Source organism: Oncorhynchus mykiss, chromosome 6 (genome assembly GCF_013265735.2).
Source record: "Oncorhynchus mykiss isolate Arlee chromosome 6, USDA_OmykA_1.1, whole genome shotgun sequence".
Taxonomy (NCBI): domain Eukaryota; kingdom Metazoa; phylum Chordata; class Actinopteri; order Salmoniformes; family Salmonidae; genus Oncorhynchus; species Oncorhynchus mykiss.
The window spans coordinates 27973683-28000234 of NC_048570.1; the positions used below are offsets into that span (position 1 = coordinate 27973683).

The 26552-nt window shown below is 39.5% G+C and overlaps 1 protein-coding gene across 5 annotated transcripts in view; it reads left to right on the top strand.

Moving 5' to 3' along the window:
- LOC100136655 (beta-3a-adrenergic receptor) overlaps positions 1-26552 on the top strand; it is a 63357-nt gene that overhangs the window by 13621 nt on the left and 23184 nt on the right. For 2 of the 5 annotated variants that reach the window (XM_021604933.2, XM_021604930.2), the window contains one exon: positions 3814-4358. The exons of 1 other annotated variant lie outside the window; for it this stretch is intronic. The gene's annotated coding sequence lies outside the window, so the exon portion shown is untranslated. Of the gene's footprint in view, positions 1-3813; positions 4359-7050; positions 7466-26552 lie in introns of those variants that run through there. 2 more of the 5 variants (XM_036979129.1, XM_021604931.2) reach the window with 2 other exon arrangements.

A 26552-nucleotide genomic window follows, 5' to 3' on the forward strand; every position in this document is an offset into this window, starting at 1 on the left:
ACCAAGCATTACCCTTTTTATATGTGAACACTGACAATAACTGAGACCTGCACAATATCGATTAGGAGTCTTTTGTTGGATTAGGATGGGATCAAACCTCAGAGAACATAAAACGAGGAACAGGATAAGAGGAGCATGGTAATGTGAGTATCTGATCAAATCCTACATCTAAAGCATCAAGAAGAAAATGGTGGGAGTTGAGTAAGCAGTTCACTATGGGACAAATCCAAATGTTAAGCCAACGTTTTACTTCGCTGTCTACAGCTGAGTAAAGTTTAAAGAAATTGGCAAGTAACTTAAATCAACTTTATCTCATCGATTGTTTCTTTCATACTTACTGTACCATTGATAGTAATGACCGGAGAGAAAGATCTACGCGTTCGAAGGTTCTTAATTTTAAGGAACCGTATGTGTTCCAGGTGGTTCTTAAGAAACTGCAAACAAATTGATTGAAATATTTTAATGCCATCAATCATTGGAATCAACATATTTTTACAAAATAATCCCTTTGGCCCCAAACCTCCCAAGGGCCATACCTCACTTTCTGACCACAAAGTACACTTTACCCTGTTGACAGGTACTGTAAAAGAAAGTACACTTTGCCCTGTTGACAGGTACTGTAAAAGAAAGTACACTTTACCCTGTTGACAGGTACTGTAAAAGAAAGTACACTTTGCCCTGTTGACAGGTACTGTAAAAGAAAGTACACTTTGCCCTGTTGACAGGTACTGTAAAAGAAAGTACACTTTACCCTGTTGACAGGTACTGTAAAATAAAGTACACTTTACCCTGTTGACAGGTACTGTAAAAGAAAGTGCACTTTACCCTGTTGACAGGTACTGTAAAAGAAAGTGCACTTTACCCTGTTGACAGGTACTGTAAAAGAAAATACACTTTACCCCGTTGACAGGTACTGTAAAAGAAAATACACTTTACCCTGTTGACAGGTACTGTAAAATAAAGTACACTTTACCCTGTTGACAGGTACTGTAAAAGAAAGTACACTTTACCCTGTTGACAGGTACTGTAAAAGAAAGTACACTTTACTGAAATGATGGATGTCTCTGCATGAGACTTTGGGATGGAGCGAAAGCTACATTTTAACAAAGTTTTAAACTGCACAGGCAATTCTTTCCCTCAGAAGTCCACGTGAAAGCACAATACTTGCTGTATAAGGGATGAGGGTACTTCTCTAGATTTCTCCAACAAAGCAATGGTGGTCATTGCTCATATTTTCCTGTGTAGACATGTACTGTACAGTTGATAGGATCAGAATCTCTGGCATTTTGAAAAAAATATTGGTTGAGCAGGGAGTATGTTTGTGGGAAAGAGAAACCTTAAGAGTACACACTACCATGAAGTGATTGATGGGAATAGGAAGGACATTAATCAATCAGGATAGACACATTCAAAAGCTCAAAATCAAATAAGCAGTAAAACTAACTGTTATTGTTCCCCAGTCTGAAGTGAACCCAAATCACATAATGTTCAATATGGTAATGTGGGTTACACATTTCAACCTCCTTCCACCATGTTAGAGTCATCTCTCCCACTGTGCATTTGCCAAGTCAAACAAACACATCATCTCCTGATGAGACAGTTAGTTGGCCTTCTTGTCGAGATGTTTTAATAGTAAAGAACATGTGCTTGGGATTTCATGGGAAGATGGGATAAACAACAAACAAGTCTGATATTGCAAAGCAAATTTAAATCACAAGTGACACAGTCACATAAGACAATTGGATCGATTTCAGGGTTAGATCTCAATGTTATGAATTCCAATTCCATTATTTAAAATATATATATACATTTCCCAAAAAGTTATGTCATATCAATGTAAAAATGTTTTCATCTTCCCCAAGGCAGGAACAACAAAACCAATTGTATTATTTTAGGGGGTCAGTGTAAATCAAATAAAACTTTGAAATGTAATTTATTTGTAATGTATTTTTGGAGGTATAGTCAATATTTCACCATTGCTTACAAGAACCACTTTCTGATGGTTCTGAATTGCTCTTTTTTATAACCATTACAGTAAATTGTGCTTAGTACAGTGAGGGAAAAAAGTATTTGATTCCATGCTGATTTTGTACGTTTGCCCACTGACAAAGAAATGATCAGTCTATAATTTTATTGGTAGGTTTATTTGAACAGTGAGAGACAGAATAACAACAACGAAATCCAGAAAAACGCATGTCAAAAATGTTATAAATTGATTTACATTTTAATGAGAGAAATACGTATTTGACCCCCTCTCAATCAGAAAGATTTCTGGCTCCCAGGTGTCTTTTATACAGGTAACGAGCTGAGATTAGGAGCACACTCTTAAAGGGAATGTTACCTATATAAAAGACACCTGTCCACAGAAGCAATCAATCAGATTCCAAACTCTCCACCATGGCCAAGACCAAAGAGCTCTCCAAGGATGTCAGGGACAAGATTGTAGACCTACACAAGGCTGGAATGGGCTACAAGACCATCGCCAAGCAGCTTGGTGAGAAGGTGACAACAGTTGGTGCGATTATTCGCAAATGGAAGAAACACAAAATAACTGTCAATCTCGCAAAGGCCTGGGGCTCCATGCAAGATCTCACCTCGTGAAGTTGCAATGATCATGAGAACAGTGAGGAATCAGCCCAGAACTACACGGGAGGATCTTGTCAGTGATATCAAGGCAGCAGGGACCATAGTCACCAAGAAAACAATTGGTAACACACTACACCGTGAAGGACTGAAATCCTGGAGCGCCCGCAAAGTCCCCCTGCTCAAGAAAGCACATATACATGCCCATCTGAAGTTTGCCAATGAACATCTGAATGATTCAGAGGACAACTGGGTGAAAGTGTTGTGGTCAGATGAGACCAAAATGGAGCACTTTGGCATCAACTCAACTCGCCGTGTTTGGAGGAGGAGGAATGTTGCCTATGACCCCAAGAAAACCATCCCCACCGTCAAACATGGAGGTGGAAACATTATGCTTTGGGGGTGTTTTTCTGCTAAGGAGACAGGACATCTTCACCGCATCACAGGGACGATGGACGGGCCATGTACTGTTAAATCTTGGGTGAGAACCTCCTCTCAACCAGGGCATTGAAAATGGGTCGTGGATGTGTATTCTAGCATGACAATGACCCAAAACACACGGCCAAGGCAACAAATTAGTGGCTCAAGAAGAAGCACATTAAATTCCTGGAGTGGCCTAGCCAGTCTCCAGACCTTAATCCCATAGAAAATCTGTGGAGGGAGCTGAAGGTTTGAGTTGCCAAACATCAGCCTCGAAACCTTAATGACTTGGAAAAGAGCTGCAAAGTGGGACAAAATCCCTCCTGAGATGTGTGCAAACCTGTTGGCCAACTACAAGAAACCTCTGTCTGACCTCTGTGATTGCCAACAAGGGTTTTGTCACCAAGTACTAAGTCATGTTTTGCAGAGGGGTCAAATACTAATTTCCCTCATTAAAATGCAAATCAATTTATAACATTTTTGACAAGTGTTTTTCTGGATTTTTTGTTGTTGTTATTCTGTCTCTCACTGTTCAAACAAACCTACCATTAAAATTATAGACTGATCATTTCTTTGTCAGTGGGCAAATGTACAAAATCAGCAGGGGATCAAATACTTTTTTCCCCTCACTGTATATTTTGGCTAATAGGGCATCAACATTCCTCTAAATAAATTCTCATTAACCAAAATGACATTCTTTGTTCACAGTGAATTATAGGCTTTAACAAAGTCTGGAATATGACAGTGTCTCAGAATATGAAAATGACAGGAATATGAGCCAAAAATTCTAATTTATCCTTATTCACTCAGTTTCACATTACAGGATGGGTGAAAGATTTGGAAACAAATCTCAAGAAATTAAAAACATCAAAAGGCCAACCCCAACAGTGACGTTCACAACTGACTGAGCAGAGATTGGAATGGCTAAGATGAGACTGCACGAAGAACAACCTAATAATGCAGATGCACTGGCCCTGGTGAATATGGGCAAGGAAGATTTACAAAACCCCGAGGAGGAGAACTGGACTGGGCAGTTTGGGTTGGCTGGATATTTGGGAGCGGCACCAGTTTAAAGGTCCAGATCACAAGACTTGAAGACTAACTGTGTCAACACAGCACCCTGAGGAAGACGGTTCACTGCAACCCAGCATTAAACCATCATCATGGACTGAGGTATCCTGGCCTTGTCTGCCACCAACACGCTCACAGCATACTGTGTACAATAGGATGGACTCTTTCTTTACAACCAGGAATGATTGCAGATGTGTAACAGTAATACACCGTAGATATTCATGCACAATGTGTGTGACCTCTGGTGTAAAGTGGGCAGTCAGAATAAATGGTGTACATTATCTAATGCAAAGTTATTTATTTATTATATCCTCACTATCTGCACATGCAAAACTTGTCAACTTAACACAGGAATATCATGTTAAATGTCTTTACTCTCCAGTAATGTCCATAGTGTAGCAACACATTTTCTATTCAGTGTTCATGTCATTAACCTCTGCACTGCCAAATCAACCTAATTAACTGCACTTGAAATATAAGTGTTCGTATCAAGTGATCTGCCTAAATAACACTGGTAATAACCAGACCCATTAACATACAGTACCAGTCAAGAGTTTGGACACACCTACTCATTTAAAAGTTTTTCTTTATTTTACTATTGTCTATGTTCTAGAATAATAGTGAAGATATCATAACTATGAAATAACACATATGGAATCATGTAGTAACCAAAAAAGTGTTAAACAAATCTAAATAAATTCATAGTAGCCACCCTTTGCATTGATGACAGCTTTACACACTCTTGGCATTCTCTCTACCAGCTTCACCTGAAATGCTTTTTTTTTCAACAGTCTTGACGGAGTTCCCACATATGTTGAGCGCTTGTTGGCTGCTTTTCCTTCACTCTGCGGTCCAACTCATCCCAAACCATCTCAATTGGGTTGAGGTCGGGTGATTGTGGAGGCCAGGTCATCTGATGCAGCCCTCCATCACTCTCCTTCTTGGCCAAATAGCTCTTACATAGCCTGGAGATGTGTTGGGTCATTGTTCTGTTGAAAAATAAATGATAGTCCCACTAACTGCAAGCCAGATGGGATGGTGTATCGCTGCAGAATGCTGTGGTAGCCATGCTGGTTAAGTGTGCCATGAATTCTAAATAAATCACTGACAGCGTCACCAGCAAAGCACCCCCATACCATCACACCTCCTCCTCCATGCTTCATGGTGGGAACCACACATGCAGAGATCATCCGTTCACCTACTCTGCATCTCAGAAAGACAAAAATCTCAAATTTGGACCCAGACCAAATGACAGATTTAAACCGGTCTAATGTCCATTGCTCGTGTTTCTTGGCCCAAGCAAGTCTCGTCTTTTTATTGGTGTCCTTTAGTAGTGGTTTCTTTGCAGAAATTCAACCATGAAGGCCTGATTCACACAGTCTCCTCTGAACAGTTGATGTTGAGATGTGTCTGTTACTTGAACTCTGTGAAGCATTTATTTGGGCTGCAATTTCCGAGGCTGCAGCAGAGGTAACTCTGGGTCTTCATTTCCTGTGGCGGTCCTCATGAGAGCCAGTTTCATCATAGCACTTGATGGTTTTTGCGACTGCACTTCAAGGCACTTTCAAAGTCCTTGAAATGTTCCGCATTGACTGACCTTCATGTCTTAAAGTAATGATGGAATGTCATTTCCATTTGCTTATTTGAGCTGTTCTTATCATATTATGGACTTGGTCTTTTACCAAATAGGGCTATCTTCTGAATACCACCCCTATCTCGTCACAACACAACTGATTGGCTCAAACGCATTAAGGAAAGAAATTCCACAAATGTACTTTTAACAGGGCACACCTGTTAATTGAAATGCATTCCAGGTGACTACCTCATGAAGCTGGTTGAGAGAATGCCAACAGTGTGCAAAAGCTGTCATCAAGGGTGGCTAAAAGCTGTCATCAAGGGTGGCTGAAGAATCTCAAATATATTTGGATTTGTTTAACCTTTTTTTGATTACTACATGATTCCATATGTGTTATTTTATAGTTTTGACATCTTCACTATTATTCTACAATGTAGAAAATAGTACAAATAAAGAAAATCCCTTGAATGAGTAGGCGTGTCCAAACTTTTGACTGGTACTGTCCCTATTTTCTAAAAAGTGATATGTAACTCAAGATATTGTTTGCAATAAACAGTCATGAATATAAGTCAAGGACTACCAATGTCAACCTATGAAAAGCTAAGACCATTTGGAGCATCAGCCACACAAAATGTACCATCATCAGGTGTACTGACATACAGCCAAATACATCCTCATTGTACTTCGTACACACAGCAGAAAAATCTGCATCTCTGCCCTAAGTCACTGACGACAGACATTGCTTTGACCCATAAGATCTAGTAACCATCCCTTGCATCTCATGCAGCTCATAACTTATTTATTGTGTGATGACGAAGCAGTGAATGAGATTGATGTGATTCCAAAAAAGAACCTTGAATATTGTCATGAACTAAGTCATTATGAATTCTGACAATGTGTACCTCTACAAACCTTTCACTAAACATATGACTGTACAACTGAAATAAATGACAAGGTTTCCATGATCCTTCTCACTTTTGTCATTGTGCGAGAGAGGGACAGACAGAGACAGAGAAAAAAAGTGAGTGAGACAGACAGTGACAGAGATTTAGAGACATAACAGAGTGAGAGAGAGAGAGAGAGACAGACAGACAGACAGACAGACGGACGGACGGAGGGGGGGAGGCAGGGAGGGGGGGATGGAGGGGGGGAGGGCAGACAGAGAAGATGGGCTGAGAGAGGGTCAAAGAAATAGTGAGTGAGAGACTGAGAGACAGAATCTTGACTATGAAGAGAGATACATATAGATGTAGAGTCTCTCTCTCGCTCTAGGAGAATAAACCCTGGACTCTCTCTCACTATAGGAGAATAAACCCTGGACTCTCTCTCACTATAGGGGAATAAACCCTGGACTCTCTCTCACTATAGGGGAATAAACCCTGGACTCTCTCTCACTATAGGGGAATACACCCTGGACCGCATAATGCTCACAGTAACTGCGTGGGGTTGGAAACAGTCATGCTACAAAAACATCCTTATCTCCTCAACCTCAACTCCTTGGGATGGAAACAATTATCCGGCTGGAGTTCAACTCGATTCCTATCAGGTAATTCCTGTTACAATTGGGCTTTTTAAAAGTGGCAGGCCGGTAAAGTATTCATTAATCACAACACAACCTACTGTGGTTTATAACACTACTACTATACAGGCCATAGTATATCAAAGGTGGCCAAAGCCAAGCAAGGCCCTGTGGTGTAGACGACAGATTAACCCAATGACAAAGCCAGGATTGAGCCATTTGTTGTTTTTCAAAGTTAGGGTGTCTAGCCAATATGATTATAAACACCAATGAACAAGTACAAACAAAATACAGTTTGGTATGATCTGCAAGGACAATTATGATGCTATGGTCACATAACCACTGATGAAATCAATTATCAGACACTTACCAGATAGTCATTCTGTACAGAAAGGGATACCTATCTGATAAACTTAAAGGACAGGCAGCTTCTCTGCAACTATTAGCTTGCATAACACACAAACAAGAATGTATTCACACAGTGGAATGCAGTCAAACAGTAGGTCAGGGGGAGTATTCAAGAGGCCATCTCATAATTACAACAGTGATGCGTACTAGATGACCAACGAATGATGTTCTCTAATCAAAAATGGGTACAAATATGCAATGGGATCTTGTGACTCTTGGCATCAGAAGAAAATTAAATTAGGTCAATTGTTAAGAGAGAACAAACATGAGTTTCATCATTCACATTGCCCATCAATATCAAATGTGTGCACATTTGTTATATTCAGTGAATAAGGGCTCTAACAAGAATCAGGGGCTCAAGTAAGTATACCTTCTGCAAATGGAGAGCAACTATTAACCTAAACATGCAGTGCCACCTAGTGTAACAGCTGAGTCTGAACAATCTGCCTTAAATGTTGTAAGTGACCACCGATATAAGCTTTTTACTTGCTTTGTGGTGATGGGCACAATGTTCACACTTGTGCAGTGAGAAATGTGTGCGAAAAAAAAAGGAATGGAATATTTTTAATCGATTTTCGCTATAGTCCTTGCAAATAATTTTTAGTAATTATAACACAGAAATGGATTGGCCCTCTTTGCTTATCTAGTCATTTTAAAGTTGGGTAGCCTATGCTGAATGCAACACTCTCTGGCCAAGGGCATGGTTAATGGAGTGGTTACAATGTATAAATCAAACGTTTGCCTGAACATTCTCATAAAAGGTCTGCGGTGAAGCCACGGGAGCAAACGAGTTTGGTACAGGGACATATAACATTTTCAAATTTGATTGGATTCAGCATTTGAATTTTGAAATATTATACTAAATTTAACTACAGAGATGCTTTTTTCTTTCTGAGTGCTAATCGGGGACATTTCCGGGCACAGCTCTAACTGGGGACAGGCAACCAAAATCAGGGACTGTCCCTGTAAATCAAGGGGAAAATTGGAACAAATGGTCACGGTTCCGGTCTGCTTATGGGGTGGCTCTCCCATAGGCACCAATGCATTAGCAGAGTCTGGACTGCTTAGTTCAATGGCTGTATATGAACCAAACAATGGAGTGAGTGAGATGTTTCGCTTCCTCTTCCGTCTCAGGTTAAAATAATATATTTTTAAGCCTTGAGACAATTGAGATACGGTTGTGTCTGTGTTCCATTCAGAGGGTGAATGGGCAAGACAACACATTTAAGTGCCTTTGAACGCGGTGTGGTAGTAGGTGCCAGGAGCACCGGTTTGAGTGTGTCAAGAACTGCAACGCTGCTGGGTTTTTCACTCTCAACAGTTTCCCATGTTTATCAAGAATGGTCCACCACCCAAAGGACATCCAGACATCTTGACATAACTGTGGGAAGCATTCGAGTCAACATAGGCCAGCATCCCTGTGGAACACTTTCGACACCTTGTAGAGTCCATGCCCTGACGAATTGAGGTTGGGCTGAGGGCAAAAGCAGGTGCAAATCAATATCAGGAATGTTTTCCTAATATTACACTCAGTGTATACAGGGCATTCAGAAAGTATTCAGAACCCTTGACGTTTCCCACATTTTGTTACATTACAGCCTTATTCAAAAATGGATTAAATTGTTTTTTTCCCTCATCAATCTACACACAATACCCCATAATGACAAACCAAAAACAGTTTTTTTGCAAATGTATTAAAAATATAAAACGTATATATCACATTTACATATGTATTCAGATCCTATACTCAGATCCTATACTCAGTAGCGATTACAGCCTCGAGTCGTCTTGGGTATGACGCTACAACACATTTGGGGAGAACGGGATCGTTCTGATGACTGGAGCAGAATAGGTGGAATGGTATCTAAAACATTTTTTAAAAACTGTTTTCAGGTGTACTCCAATCAAGTTGTAGAAACAGCTCAATGATGATCAATGGAAACAGGATGCACATGAGCTCAAATTCGAGTCTCATAGCAAAGGGTTTGAATACTTATGTAAATAAGGTATTTCTGTTTTCTATTTTTCATGTTTTCCAAAATGTTAAACCTGTTTTTGCTTTGTCATTATGGGGTATTGTGTGTAGACTGTAGAAATAATTTAATACATTTTAGAATAAGGATGTAACAAGATGTGGAAAAATTCAAGGGGTCTGAGTGTGGGAATACTTTGGAAGAGGTTTCCCAAATTAAAATCATTTGGGCTGATTTGCTGGTGTTTTTACAATCTTTTATGTCCCACAATTAAAAACAACAACAAATATATACAGTATATCACAAAAGTGAGTACAACCCTTACATTTTTGGAAATATTTGAGTACATCTTTTCATGTGACAACACTGAAGAAATGACACTACAATGTCATTGTACAATGTAAAGTAGTGAGTGTAGTGAGTGTACAGCTTGTATAACAGTGTAAATTTGCTGTCCCCTCAAAATAACTCAACACACAGCCATTAATGTCTAAACCGCTGGCAACAAAAGTGAGTACACCCCTAAGTGAACGCTGTCAAATAAGGTTTAAAAACATGTGGATAAAAACTGGAACATGGAAGATCCTGGATAAAAATGTGTTTTTAAAGCTTATTTTATAGCGAGGGATGTTCAACCCAAGTAAGTATTGTTCCTAGAGATTCGTGTTAGGGGTCATTCCACTAATTCTGTGCCTTTTGAGAAAAATAGTTTTCACCTAATTTTAACATTCTGTCATAAAGACCACATGTTCAACTTCATAAAACCACATGTCCCATCTCATGAGGTTAAACTCTTGAGATGGCAATCAGCAGTTGAAACAAGAACAAAGGTCTCCCTGCCACTGTTTTGCTAAAAAGCTTAGGGATGGGGATGGAGAAATGTAACCACTTGTTTTGATGCTATTCAGTGTTTGTTTATATTTACTTTGTTTACAAACATTGGAGTAAACAAGCTTATATATTGGGTTCTGATGGGGTATGACAGTTCATGAAGCGTTTATAATTGATATTCTTCAACAATCAATGGGTGGTACATATACAGTATATCATTAATTTAGTCCAACAATGGATGTAGCGCTTGCAGATTGCCCCTTTAAATAAATAAAAATACTATTGTAAGTGCCCTTTACGTGCCAAATAAAGTAACAGGGTTGACAATTTCATGTAAAATCAGCCATGAATCTACTTGTGACAGGGGGAATGCAAGCTTGTTGTGTGCAACAGGACATCGAAAGGGAATGCAAGCTTCACAACAAAAAAAAAAAAATGTAAAAAAATGATTCTAGCCTGTCTATGGGTAACAGGGTTGAAGTTTTATGCTCGGCTTCTCAGTTTTCCATAACATAACACCAGAAGAATTGGCAAAAACAGTAGAACCAGCTCACCTGCTTGTACCATATGATTTCACTATTAGATTTCAATGTTTCTTTTGAAAAAAATATTTACAAGGAATACTTTCCGCATATTTAAACGAGAGCTCAGATCACATAACAAGGATGAAATGACTTTGTCAAAGCAACCAAATACCCAGGGCTGTACAATGATGGTGAAAAGTCACAGAGGGTGCACGGAGGGACACTTAAGCAAGTCGTTATTCATATTTACATAACGGGTGGGTTTAATCTTGAATGCTGATTGGTTAAAAGAACATTCCAGCTGGTGTCTATTCCACAAGTTACCACCGGCTAAATCTACTCTGTTCCATCTGACTGTGCAATCCACTGTCTCATCCGCCCATCCAGGCAAATTATGAACTTGATCTCCACTATAAAAAGCATTTAGACATTATCTCACATTTCTTTTAAACTAACATTTAGTTTTCAACAGCGGAAATTTGTATATCTTTCCAGTCTGTCTCTCCAACATTTGCAACATTGTTTCAATATTTAAATGAAATCTCCAGCCGTCCAGTAGTAATGAACGTGTCGGGAATCGGGACGAGACAGACAGATAGGCAGGCAGCGTTTCTCAGCCAGTCGAAATCATGAATCAGCTGGCATCATTTGTATGGATATATACAAAGGCATGTCAATTGAGAAAAAGTAAAATGAATGAAGTGCAGCTAGTTTGAGGTCTTTACAGCTTCAGTGTTTGAAGTGATTGTGTTTGTGTTAGCTGTGTTGTTGGCTAGCTCCTCTGAACAACAGTGTCCTGACGAGAGAGCACATTTTCTATGCCAGGCGAAATCGCGCCTTATTAGCTCATTGTTATAAATGTATCCAAATAAATGTCACTAGAAAACAGCTTAAACAAATGCAAATGCAGCTACTGTTGTTATTGTTGTTTACATTTGGCGTGACTGTAAGTTAGCCATAGTTGGCTAGCTAGCAAGCAAGGAATAATAATTTTGCCAGCCAGTATGGCAGTGGAATATTTAGAACGAACGGCTGGGTCACGTCGATAGATACAGAACAAAAAAACTGAACGACTGGATCGCATCTCTGGCAACCAAACCAATAGAACTAATGACAAGCCAGTTTAGGTGGCAACCTTAGATTTGTGTTGGGACTATATATTGTGAAATAGTATGAATAAATTAATCTAAATAAAGTTTTTAATGAAAATATGTCCATCATTATTTGATTATGTTGGTAACCCGTTGTATAAAAGTGATAATGCCCTTGAAGCTGGTGTTTGGAGGATATATTGGCACAATACCTGTGCACAATACCTGTGCCAATATATCCTCCAAACACCAGCTTCAAAGGCATTATCACTTTTTTAAAAATCTGATTGAATTCTCCCTGTGGTCTATTTTAAAGGGCACTTAATGTATTATAACAGGCTTTTAAAATACAATATTGGCAATTTCTACTAAATGCAAAAGGCACTCTTTTCATGACACTTTTTTGGTGAAACCAACTAGTTTAGGTTAGGTTGATCAAGGACATCACGCTACTGTTCTTAAAAGTCAAAATTGTTAATATAAATATTATTGATATAAATGCCTAGTTGCGGATGAAGCTACCTAAAGTGGGAACCCTCTCCATTGGGTCACAACAGGTAGGTAGGATACATACATATTATGAATAGTCCTTAACAAATATGTCATTTAGTAGGCCTATTTATTATATAGCCTTAAAGTAAAAATTACACACTTGTATTACAGTAAAGTAAATGCCACGTTTACCTGTTCTGGCGCACTTCCTGGAAAATTGCAGCTCTGTGTGGATGCATCCCACTAAGCATGGACCGACGCCGACGTCTTTTGGACGTCTTTTTTAGCGCCAGTCTTGATTTCAAACCAATCATAGGCGTCTATGTTTGGTTCTGATTTTGGTCTTATTTGGGGACTGAGCTCATTCGAATAATACCCAGCATGCTTTACAAGTGTTTGTTTAACATTTACATTTGGGTCATTCAGCAGACACTTTCATCCAGAGCGACACACAGTCAGTGAAACAACATATCACAGCCATGGCAAGAAAAAAATATTTCTGCAACCGTTATTGAGGATGTTTATTTAACCTTTATTTAACTAGGCAAGTCAGTTAAGAACAAATTCTTATAACCCTAACCCTACAATGACGGCCTACCAAAAGGCAAAAGGCCTCATGCAGGGACAGGAACTGGGATTAAAAATATATATTTTTATAAAAAATATAAGTATTGGACAAAACACACATCATGACAAGAGAGACAGCACAACACTATATAAAGAGAGACCAAAGACAACAACATAGCAAGGCAGCAACACATGACAACACAGCATGGTAGCAAAACAACATGACAACAACATGGAAGCAACACAACATGGTAGCAGCACAAAACATGGTACAAACATTGTTGGGCACAGACAACAGCACAAAGGACAAGAAGGTAGAGACAACAATGCATCACGCAAAGCAGCCACAACTGTCAGTAAGAGTGTCCATGATTGAGTCTTTGAATGAAGAGATTGAGATAAACTATCCAGTTTGAGTGTTTGTTGCAGCTTGTTCCAGTCACTAGCTGCAGCAAACTGAAAAGACAAGCAACCTATGGATGTGTGTGCCTTGGGTGACCTTTAACAGAATGTGACTGGCAGAACGGGTGTTGTACTGTATGTGGAGGATGAGGGCTTCTTAGAGATCATGTTTGACTACTTTGAAATTCATGCTGTTTTAAAGATTGTAAAATAGAACATGTATTACAGCTCCAATCTTCAGTTGGCTCCCCTTTCCTATATTAAATGGACTTACAAATGATTATTATTATATAATGCTTACTTCATTGAGACATTTGGCCATTATTTGGAAAGTAATGACCAAAAAAGACATCTTGTCAATGTCTGTAAATTGTGTCTTTTCAACTTTAATTCAGAACTGAAAAGGAACCTGATTTCATCCGGAAAATACTTATTTTAAACGTCAGGAAAATACATATGTTCACCTTTTATTCAGAACATTTAATGAATGTCTGGAAAATACGAATCTAAAATTCATATTTTCAATGTCATTTTGCTTATTGGGTGTAGCTTCTGTGCAGAGGTCATGATGACTTAAAATCATTGCCTGAAGTAGAAAGAAGCAAGTCTGAAGAAAGCATTCATCACAGACGTTGCCAAGATACAGAGTAACTAAATTGTATGTTGTGCAGCTAAGCAACAACCATAAACTAAGGCTTGGGAGCATGCTGTGTGCTGAGTCAAAAAAAAAGCAAACCTGTAATACTGATTGTGGCGTGGTAGAGTACCATTGGAAATGTTCAAGTGCTGGGAATTACTTTTCTCTCCATATTCGTTGACACTCCTACTGCTGCACCGAATCCTGACGTTAAGAAAAATACTTATCTCAGCAAGGTGTATTTAGTGGGAAGCGATGAGTCAGCTTGAGCTGCGTGTGAACAGGTGGCTGACTTCAATGCATCTCAGACATTAGCTGGGCCAGCCAGCACAGTAGCCCCCTTAGAAAGTTTTTGCTTTGAGTAAGAACCACGGACTGAGTTTGCCAATGATTCATTTTCAACTATACTAAATGCCAGAATATCACTAGTAGTGATGAAATAATATTTGTTTTATTATTTAGTTTCCATGTGAAATTACTATTTTACAGCTTAATCTCGATGAGGTTGAGGAAGGTCAGATCTCAGTCAGTGCTCCCACTCATTGGGAAAATAAAGCAACAGATCAGTACAGACTCCTCTCTCTGTCCAGAGTATCCATCATCCTGTGGCCTTCCAGAATTCACCAGGAGAGCAACAGAATTTGCTTCGGGCAGGGACTGCCATGCCATTGTTGAGAACTGAGTAATGTTGACTGCCTACTGTATATCTTCCATGGATCAACTTTACCTCACGTGATCCTCACAGTTTGCTCATACTGTAGATGGCTTGCTGATTTATAGCCGAAAAACAAATGAAACAAGCACTGCACCCAGACACCAGTCACAAACAGCCACCTGGACACACAGATAGGCCTATCACAAGCTCAACGGCAGCATACTCTGCAATTTTGCCACCCCTTCCCTAGCCACACACTACTTTTTATATAACCAATCAACATGAGCTTGTAAGTGGCTCCTTGTGCTCTCTTTCTCTTCTTCTCTCTGAATCTTTCTCTCTTCTACACTCCCAGAGGAGTAGGTTTTTCGCTGTCTTCCTTCTGCCTGCACAGGGCCCATGCCACGGGGTCTTTGAATAAGACTCCTGGCCAGTGTGTCAGTGTGCCTCTCTGGGGATGGAGCTTCTGTCCTTCTCCTACAGCTTTGGTCTTTACGGTGAGTCACGTCAATGGTTCACTTGCCTCTCAGTGTATCTTTCATCGAATGTGACGATTGCAAGATCCCAGGACATACAGTAGACTGACAGTTAATCTCTGTAGGTAAATGCATTGTCTTATATAGTAGGCATCCTCAATTTGTCCTTACTGCAGTCGAGAGGGTTGGGCACCTCTTATGTGCCCTAAAGCAGAGCTCCAAACTGCTAGCCATTCAGTCCCAGGCCTAATCATTCATGATAAGCTAAATGGACCTCTGTGCAAATCCCTGTCCTAGGCAGTAGGGAGTGAAGAGCATGGTGGAGAGAGGCATGCTGGTCAGAGAGAGGTTGAGAGAGAAGCTCAGGCTTCTGGGATGTCCTGGCAGCTGGGATCACCTGATCCAGCATGGTGGACTGTACTGCTGCACTTGGCTGAATGGTGAGCAAACCATCTTAGTCAAGCTCAAAATGTGTCATCTTTTGACCAATTCAAACAGAACAATGTAGCTACTCCATTTAGGCATTGCAACTTCCGGTCTACATTGATCGTGGAATTGGTCGAAAGTCTAAGAGCATTTGAAAACATCAAGACAGGTTGCTTTCATTTCTTTGCTTTTAAAAAAACAGCATTTTCTACCTAGCCTTTGCTGTCAGCACTTTTCTCACACAATTTCCATGTCTAGTTTGTCTACTTTATTCTCAAATATATTCATTATACCATTATCAATGATGCTGTACAGTTTTACTTGAACTGAATTTAACCCCTTTTAGCCGAGCTAAGTTGCAGCAATCATGCTTTGTAAAAGCGTCTGATAAATGACATAATATACAGTAATATGCATGTCCACAATATTCAATACTCAATATAATAATTGCCAGTTCTTTTGTACTAATACACTACCTGGTACCAGTAAATGATGTAAAATAAAATAAGTGCTATGGTCCATGTTGAAAATGTATTTTCTTTGATCTTCGATTATGACCTCTTCCCCTGTCTACTTTAGTCCAACAAGTGGAATTAATGGAAAATAGGAGACATATCTACCTGCTTCCCAATGGCTGTCTAAATGTGAGTGCTATCAACAGCCATAACCTAGACTACGTAGCTGAGTCCATCCGACTTGCATTGACCTCTGTCTTTTGAAGTCCGGGGCCTCATTACATTATAGTGACAACCTCTATAAAACTCTTATTCAGCTTGACTAAATCCTGTGAAGGAAGCATATTTATGTCACATAGAGTACCAAACGAATGAGGGCTGAACGCATAAGGAAAATGGCTTTTAATTATCATTTGAAACTAAGTGTAATGTCAAGCTTTCAAATAGAGATAGGGAATATGAATTATTATCTGCATAGCTGGAGAAATACAGTGGGCATGTAGTTGTGGTATGATGGTCCAGTAAGGAGCACTCTTTCCTCTGGTCCCAACCTGGTCTCAGAGCATTTTGTAATATTCTGTATGTAAATCTGAGACACTCCATTTAGTATGATATGTTACATTTCGTATGATATGTTACATTTCGTATGAAATGTATTAATTTGTGGATGTCCTTCACCCATTTCATATGATATGTTATGAATTACAGTTCTTATTATATCTTACGAATTTGTAAAACATATGATACTGTACGTGACCGACCGGCTATATTCGGTCTTATGTAGCAAAACGTTTTTTATATTAGATAAAAGTAGAAAATGGTATATCATACTCGACTGTTGTGGAACAATGGAAAAGTAATTAAAAAAGAAAAAAATAGAAAAGTAATCCTTTGACAGTTGATAAAATTATTACCTCACTTTAGAGAAAATGGCCCTGGGAATGTTTTGGTACACCTACTGGAGAGCTCTTCTTTGTCAACAACCGTTCAGCATCATTCACACCCTCTAAAGCCTTATCCCCACCCATCTCTTTAAGTATTCACATGTGAGACCATGTACTAAACAACCAAAGATTTAAAGACTAAAGGCTGGTTTATACAATGTGTGTATTAATATATTTAATCTGGAGTGCCAGAGTGTGCTCAGAGTGCGCTCTGGGCATTAGTAAACTCGGGGGCATTGTCAGATTGTCCGTTGGTAAATTCAGAGCATTTCGCTCTCGGAGTGTTCACTGGACGCTCTGGCCGAGGAGTAGGGTTGATCCGAGCGTTCTGACCTAACAACAGCAGTCAAACTTCCAAGCTAACTGGCTAACGTTGGCTAGCTTGCTAGCTACTTCCAGACACAAATGAGAGACACATCACTCTGATCATTTTACTCGCCCTAGCAGAGCTGGTTAGTCTGTTTTTACATTATCCAGAGCGTTGGTGACTGCTACTGTGTTTCTGGCAACAATTTAGTTACATTTTTTCGGACACCGTCCATATTCACCGGGTGTTGAGTGTTCGTAAATTGCACACTCAGACTAGAGTGCTCTGAAATCAGAGTATTTACTAGCTACGCCTATCGTCAGTTGTCGCATTTGACATAATGAACATTCTATTGAAATGGTTACTTGCATAGTGGAGTCTTTTGTTTAGACATGTAGCTAGCTAGTTAAACAATGAACAACAATCCCAACTCATAACGTTACTACCCTGCATGAATCTGCAGGTAGCTAACCAATCAGGTTTAATATTAGCTAGCTAAGATTAGGCTATAACTAGCAATGCAAATGGCTCTGACATACGAATAATATAACTCCATAGATTATACACGTAATGTTAGCTAGTGAACCAGCCGGCTGACATTAGCTAGCTAGGTAACAGTACACTTTAACTTGAAATTAAAGATATCATGTAGTGGAACTGCATAAGTGTTGCTCTCCACTTTCTGGAGGACCGAGTTTTGAAATCTTTGGAATGCACCATGGAATTAGAGTACGATAGCTAAGGAGATGGAGACAATTATTGCGTTTGTTTGCAAATTATGCAGACGGAGTCAAAAAGAGAACACACTGAAGTCTGTTGTATAAAATACCTGTCTCCGGATTACATGGAACTGCATAAGTGTTGCTCTCCACTGTTAGAAAAGTGTACTGTTAGCTAGCTAGCTAATGTCAGCCGGCTGACATTAGCTAGCTAGCTAACAGTACACTTTAACTTGAAATGAAAACAGCTTTCTGACAAAATTAGAAAGGTCTAATATGAAAAATGTAGCTAGTTAGGCCATCCTACATGGATGGACACTTCGCCCTCTCTGTCACGGATGCCGTGGCTGCCCTTAGTTTGAAGATGTAATCCGGAGACAGGTATTTTATACAACAGACTTCAGTGTGTTCTTTTTTTGACTCCGTCTGCATAATTTGCAAACAAACGTAATAATTGTCTCCATCTCCTTAGCTATCGTACTCTAATTCCATGGTGCATTCCAAAGATTTCAAAACTCGGTCCTCCAGAAAGTGGAGAGCAACACTTATGCAGTTCCACTACATGATATCTTTCAAAAAAGCTGTGTTAGAAAGGATTACTTACACATACTGACCAGCTCATGTTATAGACAGAAGCATGCTACATGGCAGACCAATCAGAACTCATCTCTCGGCATGTCCAGCCCACTCATTATCTCAGCCAATCACGGCTAAACCAACTACACAGCTAGCAATGAGGAAGCGGCCCAGAAGCGGCCCACTTCCGGAGGGCCGGAACTGATTGAATCGTCCTGGAATCGGGTGTCGGACTCGACCCGGAATCAAAATGATTGACTGCCCAGAATTGGCCCAAGTACATCGGACCCTTTCCGTCAACCGTAATTCAGCCCACTTTGCTGACATCTTACCAGAATCCCCCCAGAAGCAGCCTGATACAAATTTAAATAAATGTACACAAAATGACCCGATTTAGTCATTTTAAATATTACTGTTATACATTGTATACAGTGGGGAGAACTAGTATTTGATACACTGTGATTTTCTGGATTTTTGTTTTAGATTCCGTCTCTCACAGTTGAAGTGTACCTATGATAAAAATTACAGACCTCTACATGCTTTGTAAGTAGGAAACCTGCAAAATCAGCAGTGTATCAAATACTTGTTCTCCCCACTGTAAATACAAATTATACCCATCCACAAAAAAAAAACATTTTGTCGGAGGAAACACCATACACCTGGTGACCGTGTCAGTGTGCATGCGCCTGGCCCACCACAGGAGTCACTACAGCGCGATGGGACAAGGACATCCCGGCCGCCAAACCCTCCCCTAACTTGGATGAAGCTGGGCCAATTGTGCATCACCTAATGGGTTTCGAACCAGCATCTGTAGCAATGCAGTTTGCACTGCAGTCTTAGACCGCTGCGCCACTCAGGAGGTTCTAGCCACAATGTTTTTAATGCTTATCCACAAAGTTTTAATGCTAAATAAAATAAAATAGTGCACAGTACTCTTAAAGAATTTCATTTAAATGTTAATTGTATTAATTGAAATGTTAATTAAATAAATCAGCCCGTGTAATCATCTGCCAGAGAGTAGCCCCAATCGGCCCGAGCCTAAGTAATACATTTGGGCCAGATAACTCACACTGGAATCGGCCCGAGCCCCAAGCAATTTATACATTTGGGCCAGATAACTCTCACCGGAATCGGCCCGAGCCCCAAGTAATATATACATTTGAGCCAGATAACTCTCACCGGAATCGGCCCGAGCCCCAAGTAATACATTTGGGCCAGATAACTCACACCGGAATCAGCCTGAACTCAATCCCTACATCCTAGCCATAAGTAATATTGCCAAAGGCGGCCCAGACTCGGGCCACATGATGTCGTCTGACTCTCAGCCAAGTGCCCCGACTCTCAGATGGAATTGGCCCAGATCCACTGTGCTAGCTGGGTAGGCTCGTAATTTAACAATTTTATTTGTATTTACAGATGGCATAGAAGTTTGTTATTAAGGCACATGAAAGTTCACATGTTCCAGAAGGCATTTCTGCCAAATAACACATTTTTTTAATATAAAAACAAGTTTACGTTCAAATGGCTCTCCTGTGAAGTAGTGACGCGCCACATACACCTAGTTTCCTTAAACTGTTATATTATGAATTCTGGCTAGGTGGCTAACATTAGCTAGGCTAGGGGTTAGGGTTAAGATTAAGTTTAGGAGTTAGGTTAAAGGCTTAAGGTTTTGTTGTTAGGGGAAGGGTTAGCTAAAAGGGTTAAGACAGATGGTTACTTAAGGCAGAAACGAAAGTAGGGTGGGTGGGCGTATAAAGCAATTGCCTAGAAAGGCACAGGTTGTGAGTTCAAATCTCAACATGGACAACTTTAGCATATTAGCAACTTTTCAACAACTTACCACTTTTGAGCTACTTTGTAACTACCTAGCATGTTAGCTAACCCTTCCCTTAATCTTAACCTTAATAACCATACCAAACATAACATAAAACTAATTTGAGTGTCCCGGATTTACATTTACTATGTTACGTCTAGGCTGCTGGTCCAAGTCCTAATACCCTAGTATGGTAAGATGGTTCTCTTGTGTAGTCAAGGCAAGCATTCATATTTTGGATTAGATGTTAAACAGAGGCCCTGACTTACAGATACACCTATTATGACACATACTATATGGAGGGAGTAGAGGGATTGTCCTGGCCAAATTCCCATTCCGACTCTAGCCTATCTACCCTATTGGTCTGCCATTTAATACTTGTGGATTGTCTTCATTCTCATCACTGCAATACCTGTTGTTTGTGCTGAACACTCACAGAACACTGAGTGTTTTAAATCTACCCATGGGTTCTGAAATGGAGACTAATATCTAAATATTTTGATGGCCATCATTCATTGATATCCATATTCTGAACGCACTAGCTAGCCATTTCACATCGGTTGCACTCACCCCCCTTTTGACCTCCTCCTTTTCCACAGCAACCAGTGATCCGGGTCACAACACCAATGTAACAGTTTAGCTTCCGTCCCTCTCCTCGCCCCTACCTGGGCTCGAACCAGGGACCCTCTGCACACATCAATAGAAGCATCGTTACCCATCGCTCCACAAAAGCCGCAGCCCTTGCAGAGCAAGGGGAACCACTACTTCAAGTCTCAGACTATTGTGGAAAGCTTGTGGAAGGCTACCCAAAACGTTTGACCTAAGTTAAACAATTTAAAGGCAATGTTACCAAATACTAATTGAGTGTATGTAAAATTCTGACCCACTGGGAATGTGATGAAAGAAACAAAAGTTGAAATAAATTATTCTCTCTACTATTCTGACATTTCACATTCTTAAAATAAAATAAATGACCTAAAACAGGGAATTTTTACTTGGATTACATGTCAGGAATGTTGAAAACGGAGTATAACTGTATTTGGCTAAGGTGTATGTAAACTTCCAACTTCAACTGTATATCATGCTTCTTAGGTAGTTCTTCATTAGTTTTAGTTTAGAAAACGATCTCTCCGCAGAAGAGACAGATACAGGGATGGAAAAAACAGCTTGATTGCCATAGCAACATCAGGGGAACTTTGGCAGACTGGAGTGGTGCTTCAAATACGCTAGTTCTACAACACCTTTAATTGAGCCTCTCATTCTCCTTAATTGCCAGCCTCAACACGTTACGGAAAGAGAATAACTTTATTGGAAACTCTAGGGACATGTCGTCTGGATTCTGGTCATCTTTAGTGGACAATAATTATTGAGGGCTTGAACACAAAAAGTGGTTTGCGATTTCGTTAATACTGCAATATCAACAGACTCTTATCTCTGGTACAGTATATCCTGAAAGATGTCATTCAAAACTAAGTTTAAATTGTGTGCAGTGCTATTGACATATAATGCACAACGTCTCAGGAACGATTGTCTGGGTGAAATACTCGGTGTAGAAAACAGCCGGGCCTGCAACCTGGGCCTAAAGGCCTTGGTGAAAACATTTGCACACAAGAAAGTAGGACTTCAGGAGACGAGTCTCTCAAGTTGGATTTAATTTAATTTAATTTAAATTTAGCCTTGAGTATTGCAGCCCATTTGTGTAGACTATTAAACAGACAAAACCCGAGTTCAACAAAAAATAGTGGCTGAATTTATCCTCAAGCCAACTACTTTTTTCCTCATTGTTAGGCTATTTGATTTGTCATTTTTATAAAATAGTTTCTAAATAGCAGATAAATACGGTATATAGCTATTGATAGTAAACTGCAGAATGAAAGCTAGTTTTCTATCCAAGCTGGGAGAGGCGCAAGAACGGCTCATAGATTTCCCAAGTCTAAATCGTGCACCTTGTGCTTTCAGGGGAACCTCAAGACACAATTTATTAGTAGAAAACAACACATTTGGCTATTCAGTCCTTTGGGTGGTGGACCATTCTTGATACACACGGGAAACTGTTGAGTGTGAAAAACACAGCAGTATTGCAGTTATTGACCCACTTAAACTGGTGAGCCTGGCACCTACTACCATACCCTGTCCAAAGGCTAAGGATCCACCCCTTTTTTAAATTTTTGCCTAAAATGACATACCCAAATCTAATTGCCTGTAGCTCAGGACCTGAAGCAAGGATATGCATATTCTTGATACCATTTAAAGGAAACATTTTGAAGTTTGTGGAAATGTTAAATTAATGTAGGAGAACATAACACATTAGATCTGGTAAAAGATAATGCAAAGAAAAAAAACATGATTTATTTTGTATTGTTTTGTACCATCATCTTTGAAATGCAAGAAAAAGGCCATAATGTATTATTCCAGCCCAGGCGCAATTTAGATTTTGGCTACTAGATGGCAGAAGTGTATGTGTAAAGTTTTAGACTGATCCAATGAACCATTGCATTTCTGTTCTAAATGTTGTATCGAGACTGCCCAAATGTGCCTAATTGGTTTATTAATACATTTTCAAGTTCATAACTGTGCGCTCTCCTTTAAACAATAGCATGGTATTCTTTCACTGCAATAGCTACTGTAAATTGGACAGTGCAATCAGATTAACAATAATTTAAGCTTTCTGCCAATATCAGATATGTCTATGTCCCGGGAAATTTTCTTGTTACTTACAACCTCATGCTAATCACATTAGCCTACGTTAGCTCAACCGTCCCATGGGGGACCACCTATCCTGTAGAGGTTTTAAATATTTTGTCTTGCCCATTCACCCTCTGAATTGCACAAATACACAATCCATGTCTCAATTGTCTCAATGCTTAACAATCCTTCTTTAACCTGTCTCCACCCATACATCAAAACTGATTGAAATGAATTTAACAAGTGACATCAATAAGGGATCATAGCTTTCACCTGGATTCAGTCTATGTCATGGAAAGAGCAAGTGTTTAAAACTAATTGTATACTCAGTGTATTTTATTATGTATTCTATTAAATTAATAGTAAACTATCCTTCTTGTGAAAGAGTGTTGAAGGCTTTTCCTGATAATATATATTTATGTTCTCACAAAAGTAGGCTCTCTAGAGTTCATTCTGTTTGATCATGTCCTCTCACCGAGGCCTAATGTCTATGCTTTACTGTTGCTTAATAATGAACCTGACATGTCTGTGCTTTCATCCGTTTTTGTCTAAATTCAGTTTGACAATGTGAGCAGGAAGGACACTGTGTCACTTCCAAAAAATCCAACCAAGATGGCACACACCTCACATAACACATAGTTTCAGCCCAGTGTAGATAAGTCCAGCCCTCACTCCTACACCCTGCCAATTTTCCCAGGCAACTTTTTGTGGCTTTTGTTTATTTATGTGGAATGGTAGCATAAACTGGGTACAAATTTATATTAGCTAAAGACCCCACAGTATGTTCATAATGCATACATTACAAAAAACATTTGGGGTGACAGGTAGCCTAGTGGTTAGACCCCACAGTATGTTGAATTGGGTCAGTAACTGGAAGGTTGCTGGATCAAATCCTGGTAAAGGTAAAAATCTGTTGTTCTGCTCCTGAACAAGGCAGTTAACCCACTGTTCCCCAGTAGGCTGTCATTGTAAATAAGAATTTGTTCTTAACTGACTTGCCTGGTTAAATATGTTTTTGATTTCATAAATGTGACATAGCCATATCATTATGAATGTATGAATAAGAGAATAATCACAGATGTCAGAGCTTAACCCATAATACATAGACAGCTGATGTCATAATAGACAGCTGACAGATAGACAGCTGATGTCATAATCATACACAATCCCTAACATCACAGAGGAGACAGTCTAATTGAACGGTATTGTGCTTGGTCATGTAATTTGTATACCTGCAAACATCAGTCTGTGCCTCTAGACACTGGGACTTACCAAACACAATCTATCATATGTTAAATCAAAAGGACAAAAACAACCCGAGGAAAACAATAGGTCCTGATAAGCTCCAAGCAAGCACCCATCAATCTTTTACTGAAACACGCAAAGATGCTCTCCAGCCATGGCAGCCTCTCTGCTGCCATTAATATCACCCACGTATATAAAACCAAGATATATGTCCACAACAAAAGACTCTGTGTACATAGCAGATCACAGCTCCCAGTTACAAGAAAACAAGGTTTACTGAGTAAATTACCTCCACAGGAACATCGTCATACCTGTCGGTGCTTCCTGACACTGACAATACTCATGTACAGGCAGATCTATTTAAGGGGCAGTGCAGTTAAAAACATGCTTATCCAGATTTTTAAATCATATTTCCAAACTTTGTGGGAGAAATATCATTCTAAATTGTGAAAATTATGATAATGCCCTTTTTGAAAAGAAAATGCTGGAATTTCAGCCTGTTCAGGTGGGACTTTTGGTCCATATCATGACATCGCAATATGATCTGATTATAAAAGACTGTTCATCTGAGTAAGGGGGTGGGCTCTAGACCATCCTATCAACCAATTAGGGCTGTATATGTAATTATCTTCTAATTTGTTTCCTAGAGCCCACACAATCAGACAGCATTCCAAGGGCAACAGGAGGCTCAGGGAAATAAATTATATAAAATGTATTTTGGAGTTATTTTCATTTAATAAATATACACAGGGATTTATTTGATATACATTGATGATGTAAACATGTTATAATTGCAAAGACTGAATGGGGGCTTTAAAAGAGCCTTATATATTTCATTTACATTGAGTCTACAAAACATTAAGAACACCAGCCTGGTCAGTCTATGATCCCTTATTGATGTCACATGTTAAATCCACTTCAATCAGTGTAGATGAGGGGGAGGAGACAGGTTAAAGAAGGATTTTTAAGCCTTGAAACAATTGAGACATGGATTGTGTATGTGTGTATGTGAATTGGAAAATATTTGTGTGCCTTTGAACGGGGTATGATAGTAGGTGCCAGACTCACGCTCAACAGTTTCCCATGTGTATCAAGAATGGTCCACCACCCAAAGGACTGAAAAGCCAACTTGACACAACTGTGGGAAGCATTGGAGTCAACACGGGCCAGCATCCCTGCAAGGTGTGTTTGACACCTTGCAGAGTTCATGCCCTGACAAAATGAGGCCTTTCTGAGGGCAAAAGGGGGTGCAACTCAATATTAGGAAGGTGTTCCTAATGTTTAAACACTCAGTGTATGTTAACCATTAGTGGGAGGATAAACCCACTAGTACACGACCAGAAAGTGCATGTACTACAATGTAATTACTAGGCGTTACACAGGATTCAGCTAGCTAACCCTTTGACGCATACGAGCACATGGTTGTGATCATTCTACAGTGGTCCCTGCAGCATACGCTCAAACTGGTTTCATTACAAAACTTCGTTAGAATGTCTAGTTAAAATAGACACATCAAATCAAATCAAAAATCAAATCCAATTTTATTTGTCACATACACATGGTTAGCAGATGTTAATGTGAGTGTAGCGAAATGCTTGTGCTTCTAGTTCCGACAATGCAGTAATAACCAACGAGTAATCTAACCTAACAATTCCACAACTACTACCTTATACACACAAGTGTAAAGGGATAAAGATATGTACATAAAGATATATGAATGAGTGATGGTACAGAACGGCATAGGCAAGATGCAGTAGATGGTATAGAGTACAGTATATACATATGAGATGAGTAATGTAGGGTATATAAACATAAAGTGGCATAGTTTAAAGTGGCTAGTGATGCATGTATTACATTAAGATGGCAAGATGCAGTAGATGATATAGAGTACAGTATATACATATACATATGAGATGAGTAATGTAGGGTATGTAAACATTATATTAAGTGGCATTGTTTAAAGTGGCTAGTGATATATTCTTACATCAATTTCCATTATTAAAGTGGCTGGAGTTGAGTCAGTATGTTGGCAGCAGCCACTCAATGTTAGTGGTGGCTGTTTAACAGTCTGATGGCCTTGAGATAGAAGCTGTTTTTCAGTCTCTCGGTCCCTGCTTTGATGCACCTGTACTGACCTCGCCTTCTGGATGATAGCGG